Genomic DNA, 17,055 nt, shown 5'->3' on the forward strand with positions numbered 1-17,055 from the left:
AGTGTGTTTACGTTGATGTATTTTTAGGCCGGCTTGCAGACTGAAAGTTTTTCCACAGATGTCACAACGAAAGTCTTTCCCACCACCACAGCGATGACAGGGTTGAGAAGTGGATCCACCTGTGTCGCTCTGCTTCTAAACAAAGACACAAAGACAGTGTAAGTCAGTCCTTCAACACTTTTATCCTGAAAGTCGCCTGAAATAAAGAGCATCTCTGCAGACGTCCAGTTACATTTTACTGTTTCGATTAACACACTCAGTTTACTGGGCTACAATAACTACAATACTACCACCATAATACTACAGCAATACTTATTTAATATTACAGTAACATCTGACTTACACTTAAGTACTACCATACTACTGTTTTTAGGGTACCCATGGTAAACTACTGTAACACTGCAATAATACTGATTTAATACTGCATTAATAACACTGTAATTGTGCAGTTATAACACTGAGCTGACCGGGATACAAGAAAAACACTATTACCCCCAATGACACTGCAATTATAACATTAAATGGGTATTTTAACACTAATGTTTAAAAGTACTAAAGCTATAAGGAAGCAATGATACTACAGCTACAATACTACAATACCATTACGTAGAGCAGGGCGATATGACCAAAAATATTTATCACAATATAGATTTGAAAATTGCGATAACGATATAACTGACGATATAATTGACACTAGAGAAAATACTTTACAACTCCACAATTTTATTAGTGCAAAAAACCCCATCAATGTATTTTCACTTAAACAAGCAGCTGTTTTTTACATTAAAGTTATATAAAAATGTAACAGTGCAAATTCCTCGCTGACAGTTTAACCAAAAGGCATTTCCAGTGGAAATTGGCCGACATATCCTCAGCATAACCATGTATAATATCCACAAAACTTTAAAAGAGCTTATACACACACAATACGGTAATATTATGTTGAAGCACCGTACGTATCACTCCGCGAGGCTCCTGCCTATGACAGCCGTAATGCTCCGACAATCAGTGTTGCTAACTTAGCGACTTTGTTGCTATATTTAGCGAGTTTTCAGACCCCCTTAGCGACTTTTTTTCCTAAAACGCGACTAGCAACAAATCTGGCAACTTTTTCTGGCGTTATTAGAGACTTATTTATGACAACTTTTTAACGTGAAAGCGCGTATCGCTCTTACTCTCAATGAGCAGCGGGTGCTGCGGTGGGCACCTCGCCCGTGCAAAAGCGTTCACAGGCGGAGGATAGTCCTCCCCCAGCTGGTATCAGGGCAGGGCTCCCGCACTGACTGTCAGTCAGTTCTTCTTTTACTGTTATGTTGTTTTGTGGACCACAAAGTTTAAAACTACTTATGAACACACAAAAACACAAAGTAACTCCACCAGAGTGCCTGTTTCGGGTCACTTTTGCCGTCCAAGCCAAGGACGGATAAAGGGTTGGAATTGTGACATTAAAAAAACAATAATTGCTAGAAGAAATTTAATTTGTAGTTCTAAATAAATTCTAAATGCATTTAAGACGTTTTTTACTGACTTTATGTCTCTTCCACAATGTTATTTCTCTCTCCAACAGCGTAGGTTAGAATTACATTAGCATGACCAATTATGCAAATTAGGCGATGACATCATTTAGCGACTTCTAGCGACAACCAATAGCGATTTTCCTTACTGAGGAGTTGGCAACACTGCTGACAATCCATCAAGTGGTGCGGGTTCGTAGCTTAGCAAAGTCGTACTAAAACATTTGACAGATTTTCGAGCGCCGTGTACCACATAAAATTGTTTCGAAGTCAGTAAACACAACCAGAATCCAAACATAAGGCACACGGGATTATAAGGGGCACTGTCGATTTTCAGAAAAATCAAAGGTTTGATTTTAAGTGTGCTGTATTTACCAAAAAAAACGGTAATAACGACGGTCTGCTGGCATGCTCTACCAAAAATAGTGCTTTGTTGTGTATCTGACGGACGAAAGCTAAACCAGTTCCACACCACTGTCGTTGCAGCATTTTTACAAACCAATTCTGGTTCATCCGTTTCATTCAACGATTCGCTTTCGCCCTTGTCATTCTCCGTCGCCGCCGTGCCTTTTTCGCCATGTGCGTATGAAAACAAAGGCACTGTTGCATGCGCGTTTTACCCATATTCTATCGCGATATTTCATTTTCTTGTCGTTGCCCAACATTATACCGGTATTACAGTGAACGGTATGATATGGCCCAGCCCTACCATTACGTAACGATACAACTTTGTTAACCATAAGAGAAGATTACTGAATGGTTTGGTTTTGTACTTAATTTGTTTTATTTTATTCCATTTACACCTGACAGAGGAATGAGGCCATTTATGCAGAAATAATAACACCATGATATACCACGAAGGTGCCTGAAGATTAAATAACAGCAACATTGCAATTTTCAGCATTTTTAGTTTTTCATGATCGTGTAAACGAAACTTATAACTGAAATGAAAACCTGAATAATGGCTCAGAGCTACTCTTCGGTGCAGTAGAAGTGCTAACATGCTAACACGATTTAATGAGCACACTTGTTCCAAACAGTCAGACTGAACTTACAAGAATAAAATAAAAATACAAACCTCACAGTAACTGCACTTGTAGAGTCTCTTTCTGGTGTGGATCTGTTGGTGTTGTCTCAGGTACTGTGGAGTTTTAAAAGTCTTCTCACACAGGTCACATTGATAAGGTCTCTCCTCAGTGTGGGTAAACATGTGGCGTTGTAAGTGTGCGTCTGTTGTAAAGTATTTACCACACTGATCACACCAGTACACATCTTCTCCGGAGTGAATGCGTAGGTGTATATTTCGGCTCCATAGCCGGCTGAAAGTTTTTCCACAGATGTCACAGCTGTATGCCTTAACTCCAGAGTGGGTAACTAGATGAGTCTGTAAACTGCTACTGTGAGCAAAAGCTTTACCACACTGATCACAGCTGTAAGCTTTAACTCCACTGTGGACGACTTGGTGTGTTTTCAGGGCATTCTTCCAGGCAAACGACTTTCCACACAAGTCACAGCTGAACGGTCTCTCTCCAGTGTGGATGAGCTGATGTTGTTTTAGTTTAAACTTCCAGGTAAAATCCTTCCCACACTCGTCACAGGTGTTTTTTTTCTCTCTCTTTCTTCTGTGAGGTTTGTCGGCCTCCTGAGAGCGCTGACTTCTCGGTCCACGTTGGTCCTGCAGTGACAGAGATACAAACAGAGGCAGTGAGTGAAATGCAGTCATTGAACAAACTGAAGCTTCAAACTCCCTCCATTAACACTAGTTTTAAACCTGAAGGTGGAGTGTGGCACCAAACACCTTAAAGGTCTCTTATCCCCACCTACTGGTAGTAGTAACACATTACATCCAACCTGGTGTTAAAGATAATTAATCATTGTTCAAACACTCTAAAATCATGCCCATCCCTCCTGCTTGTACACAAATATTAATGCTAACACACTCAGAATAGTAATAAATGTTTACCAGGTCTGTACTTTTTTATATTTCCTGTTTGTTTCCTATTATATATTTCTATAATTGTCTAATTTATTCGATAATAATAAATCAAATGTAACAGTTACTAGCTTGGTTCAGTGAAGGATGATGTCAGAGTCTGACTGTAACCTGACGTTTTTTTTACTTTTACTCGCTACATTAAAAAAAAAAAAAAATCTGTATTTTCTACTCCTTACATTTTCAACACAGGCTTGTTACTTTTGGTTTAAGTCATTTGAGGGGAGTTATTTCATCACTGCGGGCTTCAAAGATCAAATTGATTTGAGCCTAAACAGTAACACATGAAATCCAATCCTGCATCATACACCAGGCTGTGTGGTAAAGTCCTATAAATGGAGCATGTAACGATCACTGTAACACAAACCGTAAATCTTATCTGAGTTTAAAGGTTTAAATCACCGTCAATTTCATCCTTCTATGATTCAGAGTTTGGTGACATCCTTATCATACAGAGTTCCGTTGGCTGAGTTGGGAAAAAGTTCTCAATAGTTTTTGAGCTCAGCAAGGAAATCTGTCAGTTCATGGTGTGAGATTATTATATTATCTTATGCCACGTTATACCCCTAATTAAAGATAGTGAAATTATTACGTAGTTTTAGTTTGCATTATTCTCCTGACTTCGAAGAAGGTGACAACTATTACAGTTATTAAACTGATTTGTATTACATTAGACTGCTGATTTATTGTGAATGAGTGATATTGTTTTAGATTAGATTAGATAGAACTTTATTAATCCCTCGGGTGGGTTCCTCTGGGAAATTCGATTTCCCAGAGGAACCCACAGTGAAGTGAAGAGGCACTACAGCTTAGTTGTTCCCCCCTCCTTTGTCCTCCTGTTTCCCCTCCCTCTCCCCTCCAGAGAGGAGTTAAACAGTCTGATGGCGTGTGGGACAAAGGAGTTTTTAAGTCTGTTAGTTCTTGTCTTTGGGAGAAGCAACCTGTCACTGAACAGACTCTTCTGGTTGTTAATGTCCGTGTGCAGAGGATGCTCAGCATTGTTCATAATGTCCATCAGTTTCTTTAATGTCCTTTTCTCTGCCACTGTCACCAGAGTGTCCATTTATGATGCATTATACTGCTGAGGTATAAGAAATACTGTTTTCAGAGAGTCATGGCCTTATTTGTCTGATTAGAAGAGAACAGAGCATACCGGAGAGGTTTTCTGCCCCATCTCATCAGGAGGAGATAAAACAGGGAGCCAAGGCCGTCACTTAGGCGCCGTAAGAGAGAAAGAATGTGAATGTTTAGGTTTTATGACTAGGTGGAGGGGGGCTGAAGCTATAAGAATGTGAGAAACACTCAGACGCTTCGAGATCAGGCGGACACCCTCCCGCGCTCATCTCCCCTCCGGATGGTTTATGCTCAAAAGTGTTGAATTGTATGGAATAAAAGATTGTTGATTGAGCATTTATACACCGAGTATTGTCCTTCCTTCAGCCCAAAGATCAAAAGAATTGGGAGATTTAACAATGGACATGACATGTATGATGCAGTGAAGGCATTTCAAGTGAAGCTGTCACAAATGCACCAGTGCAACCTGTCTCACTTTCCCTGTTGCCAAGTAATGTTGAACCAAGTCGGCGCACTTTGCTGATAAACTGAGCACACTGAGTTCGCGGCGCTTTGGTGACTGTGAAGCACAAAAAGAGAATTTCAAGCTTCTTTTTTACGTGGAAACTGCACCTGTGCAGATTCAGATGGAGCTGCAGTGTAATGGTACACTCAAGGCAAAGTACGACACTGAATGGCCTGCACAGTTTATTAGTTCCATTCCTGCAGCAATGCCCCAGCTCCGTCTACATGCAGCTCCAACCTTGTGTATGTTTTCATTTATTTTTTCTGGGGTTTTTTGCAGCATGTTCATATTTCTAACTTGCATAATTTTGACAGGATATATTTTTATGAAGATCAAAACATTTAAAGTTAAAGTTGATTTTTTAAGTTTATTTATTCTGGAATAAAATTCCTGTCTGTTTTTATTCATATTTCTATTTAAAAACATGGTTTTAGTGTGTTCAATAAATGTTTATCTTGTTTGGCACGCGACCTAAAGTGTGTCTTGAGTTTTGCTCCCTGTGCAGTTGAGTTTGACACCCCTGGTGTAGAGGATGGAAATCAGCCAGGACAACTCATGAAACATCTGCAGACATCTGGTTGAATTCAGTTGTGTACATCCACAGAGAGCAGCAGGTCAGCTGATCACAGCCTGTACATTAAGAACATCGATTGGAGCTCTCAACAGAAATGATTGTGAGCTGTGACTCTTTTCCCCACACTGAGCCACTACAGCTGATTTTAGGGTTGAATCCTGCTGAATCCCACTTTAACCTCTTCCCTGCCCATTTTCCTCTTTAGAGGCAAAGTCACCCTCTACAATGTAGGCATTGTATTATTACATGAATATTACATTACATTAATATAGCACAAGGTTCAGTTAGTTTTGCATAAAATATATATCAGTACTTCATCTTTTACCCCTTTAAGACCTACCATAGAACCAAGTTTGTCAGAGCTTATGTTTATATTTTTACTAGAGATGGCACGATACCACTTTTTTATGTCCGATACCGATACCATAAATTTGGATATCTGCCGATATCGATATGAATCCGATATAGTGTATTTTTTAATCAACAGAACTGTTTTTTTTAAATATCTTGCTGCTTTTGTATAAGTTCATACTCAAGTTAAAAAACAAAACACTAAAGCTATTCTGTTATACCTGTATGCAAAAAATACACAGCACCCAAATATTTCATAGTTCACTAATAGTGATCAATCTAATACACTTAATCCTACTCCATCCTCCCTATTCTGGTATTTTAAAGAGTAAGTAACCTAAATAATAGGGCTCTAAAACTCTAAAAAAAAAATAGATAGGGAATCACCCACCCTCCACCTCATGATGCTTAATCAACATAATCAACTTTAATTTGATGCAGTGTGAAAAAAATTCACAGAAATCAATTATTTTTAAGAATAACTAAATAGATTCAACATCTTTCTTCAACAGAACTGCAGACTGCACAGATGGTGCCTTCCCAAAGGAAAAGTACTATAGCTTACTAGGGTATATTAGACTTAATAATTACTATATACAGTCATGGACTTCTATGCATTTTACATCAGATTAAAACTTTGGGTGTAAGATTCAGATAATTATTTAATAAAAGCTAGACATTTTAAATGAGAATAAGAAAGAAAAGTATGTCTTGGTGCCCACCTTTTCCCTGTTAAGGACGCCTCTGTCAGTGCGCCCCAGGGCAGCTGTGGCTACAATGTAGCTTGCTATCGTCAGTGTGTGAATGGGTGAATGACTGAATGTAGTGTAAAGCGCTTTGGGGTCCTTAAGGACTAGAAAAGCACTATACAAATGCAGGCCATTTACCATTTACCATTTTTAATGCCCTATCGGCCCCCCTGGCTAAACTTTGCTAGATCCGCCCCCGCACAGTTACCAGCCGTCAGCTAGAAAAGGATCCTGGTGTAGAAAGTAATATTAAATAAATTCTAACAACAGCTTATCAAGGTTAAACGTGCTGCTGTTGTTCAGCTGCTGGTTTCCTCTTTCTGGCGCAAAGTGGGCAATAAACAAACAAGAGAGACGGACTCGCGACAGAAAAGCCGATCAGCTGATCATTAATCAGTTTCATGACTGAAGTAGCAGCAGGAGAGGGAGGGGGAGAGAAGAGGCAGTCGCTCCATATATGTTCCATCGTGGGAATGCTTTACAAACATTCAGAGATGAACTTACACACTTGCAAAACGGAGCATTCCTGCTCCAATAGGCCTTAAAGGGTTAATGGAGTATTTCTTAACACTAGTATCTGTCACCTTCTTTGTCGAACTCATTGTTTTCTCTGCAGTGGCTGAGCTGAGTCCACGTAGCTTAAATGTTCCCCTGCTGCTCCGTCAGACTCTTCTCCTCCTCCTGATCAGCTGGGACACAAAACAGAACTTTGTTAAGCTCCACACTGCACTGAAGAGTCAAAGTGTCTCATATGGTCATCTGAGAGCACAAACAACAAATTTTAGCTCTCCTTGGTGGGCAACTTGTTTAAAACATACAAAGGTTTGAGCACCGATACCAAATTCAGCAGTATGGCACACCAGTACCAGGAGAGCAATTCCTCTTTAAAAAAGGCCCTGGCAAAGAACGAAAACAGAACAATCAATGGATTACAATGGAGAGTACAGTGTTTCCCAACCACTGTGCCGCGGCATATATACGTGTGCCGTGAGAAATGATCAGGTGTGCCGTAGTGCCACTGCACTACTTTCAAGCATTCTGCAACCTGTTCTCTAATGTGTGCCTTCCTCCTCTTTGTATATACTCCTCTTATATGTTATTTATTCTTACTGTCTTACTATTTATATTGTTTTCCATGCACAGTTGGTGTGGAGCACCCACAATTTAGTTGAATATGTACAAAGACAATAAAAGACTATTCTATTCTATTTTAAAAACTCTGCAGTACTTTTAAAACACAGATCCCCTCTTGGGGTTCGAGGCTGTATTTGTTTTAAAAATGAATCTCTGGTATCTCTGGCCTATCATTATTATTTTGCTAACAGTTAATCAGGCTCATTTACTGAATACTGATCAGAATTTATCAAATTATCTTTGAAATGATTCTAACAACAGGCCTCTCAGAGTGAGGCCAGTTTTTACAATCACATGCCCTGTGGGCTGACACAACTTTGCTGATAAGACAAAGGCAGGTGTGTTTTAGCCAGGAATACATTTATTTTTACCTTTCTTTTAAATTGATTTCATTATAGCACTTTTACCGCCAACATATTTGGATTTTTTGGCACTGGAAGTGACCTTATATTGATGATGGCTGGCGTTAGCTAGCTAGCTAGCTAGCTTGGATAGCACACTGCATTCAAAAACTATGCAGGTGCCACACAGTGACAGAGATGCTAACTAGCGCTTAGTAACAGACTAATAAAATAATAGAAACTCTGATTACACTTAGCTAATTTAAAAGCTTTCTTCTAATAATAACACTGTTTTCTTCTCTGTGTTTCATTAGCATTTGTTAATATTTTCTTGTAAATTAGTTTATAGCAGCTTGACTTGATGTAGAGGCTTTTTCTTTCAACTGGTTCACAAATAACTGACAACAGAGACCGAGGAGAGCAACAGAAAACTTCACTCAGGAGCTAAATTCAAGATTGACTGAACTCAGATCAAAGTTACCTTAGTGCTTCACTTTAGATGAGGAAGAAAAATAAACTAAAACACAAACGCAATAAAGCGGGAACTCCGCGGCTTCTTCTTCTTTTGGGGTTTTTCTTTGGCGGTTAGAGCTTTAAGGTGCATTACCGCCACCTGCTGGACTAGATGGTTCTTAAACGAAACTAGAGATTTAAAAGTAATTTAACAAACAATAAAAACAAAGTCAAAATGTGTCAGTGTGTTATATTCATGAACATAAACATCAGATGGCTTCAGCTTACCCTTACTCCCATTTATTTAAGAGGTTTTGCTCTCTGCAGGGCGCCACAGTAAGTAAGTATGTGTAGTTTTGCCTGATTTAATAAAGGTTACACTGACTCACTTCTCTATCAGCAGATCCAAGTGTAGCCATAATTTCCCAGGAGGGTACTTGGGTTTGGAGTCTCAGCACAGTTTTCAGATTTAATTAATGGGCTTGAGTACAGCCTGATAATTACAGGCATTCAAACTGCCTGTAATTCTATGGCATTCTGTCTCTATGAAGACATTAGATCTTACATATTTCTTGGTTAAAACCACATTCAACTACTTAACAATAAGCCTGCAGCTGCAATGTGGAGGCAACTAAGAGTTTTGATAAATTTTCCAAAAATCTCATCCAATTAATTCTCCTTTACAGATTGTATAACTTTCACTTTTTACAATAAGAATTCTCCAACAAATGTTTAGAAGAAAATGATTTTTCTTTCATTTGTTTTGATACTAACTGAAACCACAAAGCTCCAGTTTCACACCCCAAACTAACCAACTGTAATGATTATTTCCATCAGCACAATAGTTTTCAGTTTTCAATTTCACATTGGTCTATATTCCCCACATCCTGTCATGTCCTTATCCTTGTTAGGAATCAGAGAAATGAATATAATCAATTCATTAATTGAATTCCACGCTTGTGTTCATCCACAGCAGCTGGACAATAAAGTTTATTGTGACCCTGATACTGCAGCAGAAAAGACTTTTCTGCTCCAACTTTCTGCGAGCAAACGCTCAACTTCTCCCAGCGTGTTGAGCGTAATGATTAGTTGGTGTTTTTCTCCAAACACTCTTCTCTCAATGTGTTCACAATAAACTGTGAACAAATACCGAGGAGAGCAGCAGAAGACCTCATTCAGGAGCTAAACTCAAGATTAACTGAACTCACATTAAAGTTTGCTCGGTGCTTACCTTTAGATGAGCCCACAAACCACGAGACACTCTACTGTGGCAACACCACCAGTTTATAAAGAAAAAGAGACGACAGAGAAAAGTTGTTTTGAATGACTAGCCTGTGTGTGATCGTGCATGGCCTGGGTCCTGTGGGACATGGTCATGGAGGCAGGTGTTCTTGGGCGCCTGGGACAGGCTCGTACAAAGGGATGGTCGGCCACTAGTGGAGTCAGCTGCCCCTGGCCTGTGGTTCTCCGTGATTCTCAGCCTTCGTCTGGGGGAGCCCCATCTGGGCTCCTGGGGGCCATTATTGCAGCTTCCCGCCCTCATCATCAAATACAATTGTGACAAAGACACACACTCATACTCTCTCTCTCTAACAGACAGGCCACAAGATGCTTGATGATTTATGTATCTGTGGATTTATCTCACATGTGCAGCGGTTGTCGATACATTGAGTTTTTCTATTTGTAAAACATATTCGGAAAAAATAAATCAAGAAACACAGTGAGACGTAGACTGTGACAACACGAGCTTGGCACGGTGTCTCATATTTTGACTGTGAGTATAGAGGATTGTAGCTCAAGTTAACATGGAAAGATAAGAGGTCTAAAGTCTCTAAAACTTTTGGACGTTCAGTCTCTGACAGAAGGTTTGGAGACAAAGTGTCATGGTCCTGGGTCGTTGACCCAGCGTTTTGTGTTTTGTGATTATTTCCCTCTGTTCTAGTTATTCTGTGTCCTCCCCCCTTGTGTCCGGTTCGGGTTCTAGATTTCCTGTTTTGTTCTGAAAGTCTGTGTCTGTTGTCATTGTGTTCAGCTTGTGTCCTCCAGTCATCATGTGTATTCAGATCAGCTGTTCTTCCCTCCTGTGTGCGATTACCTGATTACCTTGTGTGTGTGTATATATAGTGGGTGTCGGTCTGTGTTCGTTGTCGGCTCGTCTGCGTTCTATGGTGTTCCTGTCTCTGCGTCTCTCTGCCCCGCACCCCTTTTGTATGGTCCCAGGTTTGTCACTTAGTTTCTCCCAGTTTAGGTTTCCGTTTGTAATTACTCATGCTTCATTGCCTGTTTTTGCCACTACCACCCTGTAAATAAACGTCACTCGTATCATCAGTTTGCTGCATTTTGGGTCCTCCTTTTCCTCCACACCACACGGCTCACTCCGCCAGCCGTGACAAAAAGTCAGTTTTGAATTTGTGAAACAAATATTTTATTTACAGTTTCTCATACACAAGGCAGATAATATTCTTCATGTACATTATTTTTTACAAATACTGGAAGTACAACAAACTGAAACAAAACACATTTTCATGAATTCATCTCTTAATGTTTTATACAAAACTTCTGAATGTGTTCTCTCTGATTTCCCAGTATGTGTTTTGGATCGACTAAAATGTATTTACAATAGCCAGAGTCGACTGAATCCAAATATTTCTTAAATCCAAATTCACCCCCCATTTACTGGAAGAGATCAGGGTAATTTGAATTCTCCAACCTTATAAACCTTTTCTCGAATTTCAAATCTAGTTTGTAAATTTGCCGGTAAAAGTTTAGTAAAAGCTTTATACAAAACCAGATCCTGGAATTTAAGTAACTTTGCCTGAAGAAAGAATTTGTGAGTATGATCTAGATAACCAGCCTTGTGAATAATACGCAGTGCTCGTTTCTGTACTGTGACTAATGGATTAGTTGTATTTTTATATGTATTTCCCCACAATTCCACACAATATGTAAGATATGGAAGAACCAGGGTACAGTACAGAGTACGAAGTGCTTACCCTTACTCCCATTTATTTAAGAGGTTTTGCTCTCTGCAGGGCGCCACAGTAAGTAAGTATGTGTAGTGCTTTATCAAGGAATTGTTTCACTTTGTTCAAAACTGCGAGGCTTCTGGAAATTTTGGTTTTTATGTGTCTGACGTTGTCACGGTCTGGCTGGCAGACCGTGGGGATGTGGGGAAAGGAGGACCCAAAACGCAGACTCTGTGATGCAAACAGTGCTCTTTATTTACAGTGAAAAGGCTGTAAATACAATAACTCCCCGTTGCTCCCTCGAACCCCGTGTGCGTGCTTCCCTCCGATATCTGTGCTCGTGCTCCCCGCTGTTGTGTTTCTGCACCCCCGTGCGTGCTGCCTCTCCGGACCACTCCTCCTGTAGGGAAACCAGAGACGCAGCCGTCAACACTAACCCTCGGCGGGCATATACGCACAGCACAGACCTAAGCTAACACACACTGACTTGGTAAGATAACTCAATGATCCCGCGTCGGTGGGAGCTCCAAGACTCTCCTAAGTAGCTCCCCCGACGAGCCCTGATCAGCGGCAGGTGTGTGGCTTCGGGTGTGGCCAGTCCCTCCGCAGGGCCACACCCCTCAGGCCTGCAGGTGGCCGAGCTCCATCCTCCAGGCACACCCGCAGACATACACACCCATACCCATCGAGAGCAAGCAGAAACAGGAGCCTGCAGTGCTCCGGGCTCCACCTCCTGCAATTTCATAACCATTTAATTTATACATTTAAAAGCTGAATTTAATTTCTACATTAAGAAACAAAGCATGCTACGTTTGTGCTGATTTGAACAGCCAGCAGGCCACAGCCAGCAGACCCAGCCAGGCTCCACCATCAGCCAGCAGGCCACAGCCAGGCTCCACCATCAGCCAGTAGGCCACATCCAGCAGACCCAGCCAGGCTCCACCATCAGCCAGCAGGCCACAGCCAGCAGACCCAGCCAGGCTCCACCATCAGCCAGCAGGCCACAGCCAGGCTCCACCATCAGCCAGCAGGCCACAGCCAGGCTCCACCATCAGCCAGTAGGCCACAGACAGGCTCCACCATCAGCCAGTAGGCCACAGCCAGGCTCCACCATCAGCCAGCAGGCCACATCCAGCAGACCCAGCCAGGCTCCACCATCAGCCAGCAGGCCACAGCCAGGCTCCACCATCAGCCAGCAGGCCACAGCCAGGCTCCACCATCAGCTAGCAGGCCACAGCCAGGCTCCACCATCAGCCAGCAGGCCTAGCCAGGCGCCATCATCAGAAATTCCGCTTCCGGGTCCCTCGTGGTGGCCGCCTCGTGCTCTCGCTTCAGTATGCCACCCAAGAAAGGCCCAACACCAGAGGAGGTTGAGGACATTAAAACCTCCCTCGGAGCGCTGTGCGGAGACGTGGCCGCAGTCAGGGCACAGCAGGAGCTGCTTCTGGGGCTTCTGGAGGAGGTAAAACAGCTACGCCTCCAAAATGCCGAGAAGGACAGACGGATCATGGATCTCGAGCGGCGGGTGGATGAGCTGGAGCAGTACACCCGTACGAACGACGTGGTCATCAGCGGTATTAAAATCAAGCCGCGCTCGTACGCGCGCGCGGTGGCCGGGAACGTCGGGGAGCCCAGCGACGAGGAGACCCGCTCGGTAGAGCAACATGTGGCGTCCTTCCTCCAAAGCAAGGGGATAGAGATGGACCTGGAGCACATAGAAGCATGTCACTCACTGCCCAGGAGGAGTGACAGACTGCCGGCCATCATTATGAGATTTGTCAATCGGAAGAACAAGGTCGCACTGCTGAAACAAGGACGCAAACTGAAAGGCACGGACGTTTTCATTAATGAGCATCTGACACGAAAAAACGCAGACATCGCGAGGAAGGCAAGGCAACTGAAGAAGAACGGTAAAATACAACATACATGGGTAACAAACTGTAAGATTTTCATTAAGCTAAACGGGACACCAGAAGAGGCAAAAGTACTGATAGTGAGGAACATGGAGGATCTGGACAAGTATAACTGACACCAATGTATCAATTACACCAGGAAATGACATGGACACGTTGAAATTAGTTCTTCAACAGAAAGTAATTGATCTAGATTGTGAATATAAGGAGCATAATATAATAGATCCAGAAATAGATTCTGAAAGTAACTTTCTCTCTTCTTTTGTTAAAAATTGTAATTATTTCACTCAGGAACAATATGAAAAAGAAATTAACCTAGACGGGAAGCTCTCATTAATTCACTTTAACAGCAGAAGTATGTACTCTAATCTTGATTTCATTAAGGACTATTTGCAACAATTTTCTCGCCCCTTTAGTGTTATAGCCATCACTGAAACTTGGTTCAATGTCGATAAAGGAATAGATTTTTGTTTGAATGGATATGATTTAAAATACATGAATAGATTAAATAAGGCGGGCGGCGGGGTTGCTATATATGTTCATAACTCTATAAAATATAATGTTGTAACAACTATGTCTATGGCTATTGATGGAATTTTGGAATGTTTGACTATTGAGATTATGAATGAAAAAAAGAGAAATGTTATAATAAGTTGTATATATCGGACACCCAGTTCAAGTATTGACACTTTTAATGAATGGATAGAAAAAACGTTTGCTTCGGTGAACCAAAAATTACTATTTATCTGTGGTGATTTTAACATTGATTTGCTAAATCCAACAAGGTTAAAAGCCATTGATGACTTTACTGACACAATGTACAGCTTATCACTATATCCAACAATAACAAAGCCAAGCAGAATAACATCACATAGCGCCACTATTATTGACAACATTTTTACTAATGTCATGGATTTCCAAATTAATAGTGGTCTGCTTGTCTGTGATATAACTGACCACTTACCAGTTTTTACTTTGTGTGACTGTGATTTAAAAAAAATAGATACCAAGATCATGATAGCAAAGCGAACAATAAATGAAGAAGCAATTCATGCCTTCAATTTCGATTTAGCACAACAAGATTGGAGTTCGGTGTATGAAGAGTCAGATGTGGACAAGGCTTATGATAATTTTCTAGATATTTTTACTATGTGGTACAATAAACATTGTCCTGTAAACGAACACATGACAAAGAAAAAAAAGATAAAAAGTCCTTGGCTCACAAAAGGAATTATTAATGCTTGCAAAAAGAAAAACAATCTGTATAAACAGTTTATCAAAGTAAAAACAAAAGAAGTGGAACAAAGATATAAAGCATATAGAAATAAATTGACTGATATTATAAGAACGAGCAAACAACTTTATTATAGAAGAAGATAAAAACAATATAAAAGGAACTTGGGATGTGTTAAACAACTTAATTAAACAAGGATCTTCTGGAACATCATATCCTGAATATTTTACTGATGCAAATGGTGAAAATCACAACATGAGTAATATTGTCGATGGGTTCAATAAATTCTTCATAAATGTTGGCCCTGAACTAGCAGCGGACATCCCGTGTCATAAAAATGAAAATATCAGTAATATAAAATCAAATCCCTTTTCACTGTTCCTCTCAGCTACAAATGAGCAAGAAGTAATAAATATCACATTAAAATATAAAAGTAAGTCTTCAATGGATTATCATGACATAAATATGTCTGTAGTTAAACAGGTTATTCTGAATATTGCTAGTCCCTTAACATATATCTGTAATTTATCATTTCAGTCCGGTTGTTTTCCAAAAAAAATGAAAATTGCGAAAGTAATACCACTATATAAAAGTAATGACAAACACAGTTTTACCAATTATAGGCCTATTTCTCTACTGCCTCAATTCTCAAAAATTCTAGAAAAACTTTTTAATTCAAGATTAGAAAAATTCCTTGAAAAACATCAAATAATAAATGTTGGTCAGTATGGTTTCAGAACGCAAAGAACCACTTCAATGGCGATAATTGAGGCAGTAGAAGAAATTACTGATACACTGGATAAAAATAAATATGCAGTTGGTATTTTTGTTGACCTCAAAAAGGCCTTCGACACAATCAACCACTCAATTTTACTGGATAAATTGGAAAGATATGGTATTCGAGGGAAAGCTGGTAACTGGTTAAAAAGTTACCTAACAGGTCGGGAACAATATGTTAGCATAGGGCATTACCATTCAGAGAAACTTGGTATTACATGTGGTGTTCCCCAAGGGTCAGTGTTGGGACCAAAACTTTTCAATGTATACATAAATGATATTTTTGATGTTTCTCAAGTACTTAAACTCATACTGTTCGCAGATGACACCAACATATTTTTCAGTAGCGATGATTATACTGATCTTGTAATGACTGTAAACAGGGAGCTAAAATTAATAAAAAAATGGATGGACATAAATAAATTATCATTAAATATAAATAAAACTAAAGCAATGTTTTTTGGTAATTTAAAATATAATGTAGAATTACCAATTATCATTGAAGGTGTACCAATTGATAATGTGAGTGAAAACAAATTTTTGGGAGTTATAATTGATAACAAAATTTCATGGAAACCCCACGTCAGACACATAAAAACCAAAATTTCCAGAAGCCTCGCAGTTTTGAACAAAGTGAAACAATTCCTTGATAAAGATGCACTTCGTACTCTGTACTGTACCCTGGTTCTTCCATATCTTACATATTGTGTGGAAGTGTGGGGAAACACATATAAAAATACAACTAATCCATTAGTCACAGTACAGAAACGAGCACTGCGTATTATTCACAAGGCTGGTTATCTAGATCATACTCACAAATTCTTTCTTCAGGCAAAGTTACTTAAATTCCAGGATCTGGTTAATTACAATACATCCATAATTTTGTATAAAGCTTTTACTAAACTTTTACCGGCAAATTTACAAACTAGATTTGAAATTCGAGAAAAGGTTTATAATGTGAGAGGCTTTGGAGAATTCAAATTACCCAGAATTCGAACAACCCGTAAAGGCTTTTGTGTGTCTGTATGTGGTGTGAAAATCTGGAACAGTCTGAGTTTACAATTGAAACAATGCAAAAATATTCATAGATTTAAATTTCTCTACAAACAGTTGGTCTGGTCACAGTATACTCAATGATGGGTTTTAGTGTGCTCTGTAATGTCTGTCCTCTTACCATTGCTGGTATGGATTCCAAAATAAAAAATAAAAAATAAAGTGTGCGTATGTATGTACATATATGTACTTGTGTGTGTAGATATATATGTATGTATATGTATGTGTGTCTGTTACTTGTAGTTATTACTGCCTGTTACCTGTGGTAATGCAATTTATAATTTATATATTCTGTATTCAGTTATGAAGGCTCTGATTGTTGGTTGCGAGCTGCCGCTTAGATGCTTGTATGTGCCCGGGGCTGTTGATGGGTCTGTATGCAATGATGGGCATAGCTGCGGGAAGTTTATTGTTTTTTTTTGTT

General features: G+C 40.0%; 1 protein-coding gene and 1 long non-coding RNA gene across 2 annotated transcripts in view; one reads left to right on the top strand and one right to left on the bottom strand.

Moving 5' to 3' along the window:
- The window catches only part of LOC113028755 (leukocyte elastase inhibitor-like), a 373,460-nt gene that overhangs the window by 245,282 nt on the left and 111,123 nt on the right, over positions 1-17,055 (top strand). The gene's annotated exons all lie outside the window — the stretch shown is intronic.
- Positions 882-8,814, bottom strand: LOC113028752 (uncharacterized). The gene is made up of 3 exons (XR_013911246.1): positions 8,717-8,814; positions 7,345-7,449; positions 882-3,189 (listed from the first exon to the last, which is right to left on the bottom strand). It is a non-coding gene; the product is annotated as an uncharacterized LOC113028752 (long non-coding RNA).

Source organism: Astatotilapia calliptera, chromosome 9, assembly GCF_964374335.1.
Source record: "Astatotilapia calliptera chromosome 9, fAstCal68.1, whole genome shotgun sequence".
NCBI classification, from domain to species: domain Eukaryota; kingdom Metazoa; phylum Chordata; class Actinopteri; order Cichliformes; family Cichlidae; genus Astatotilapia; species Astatotilapia calliptera.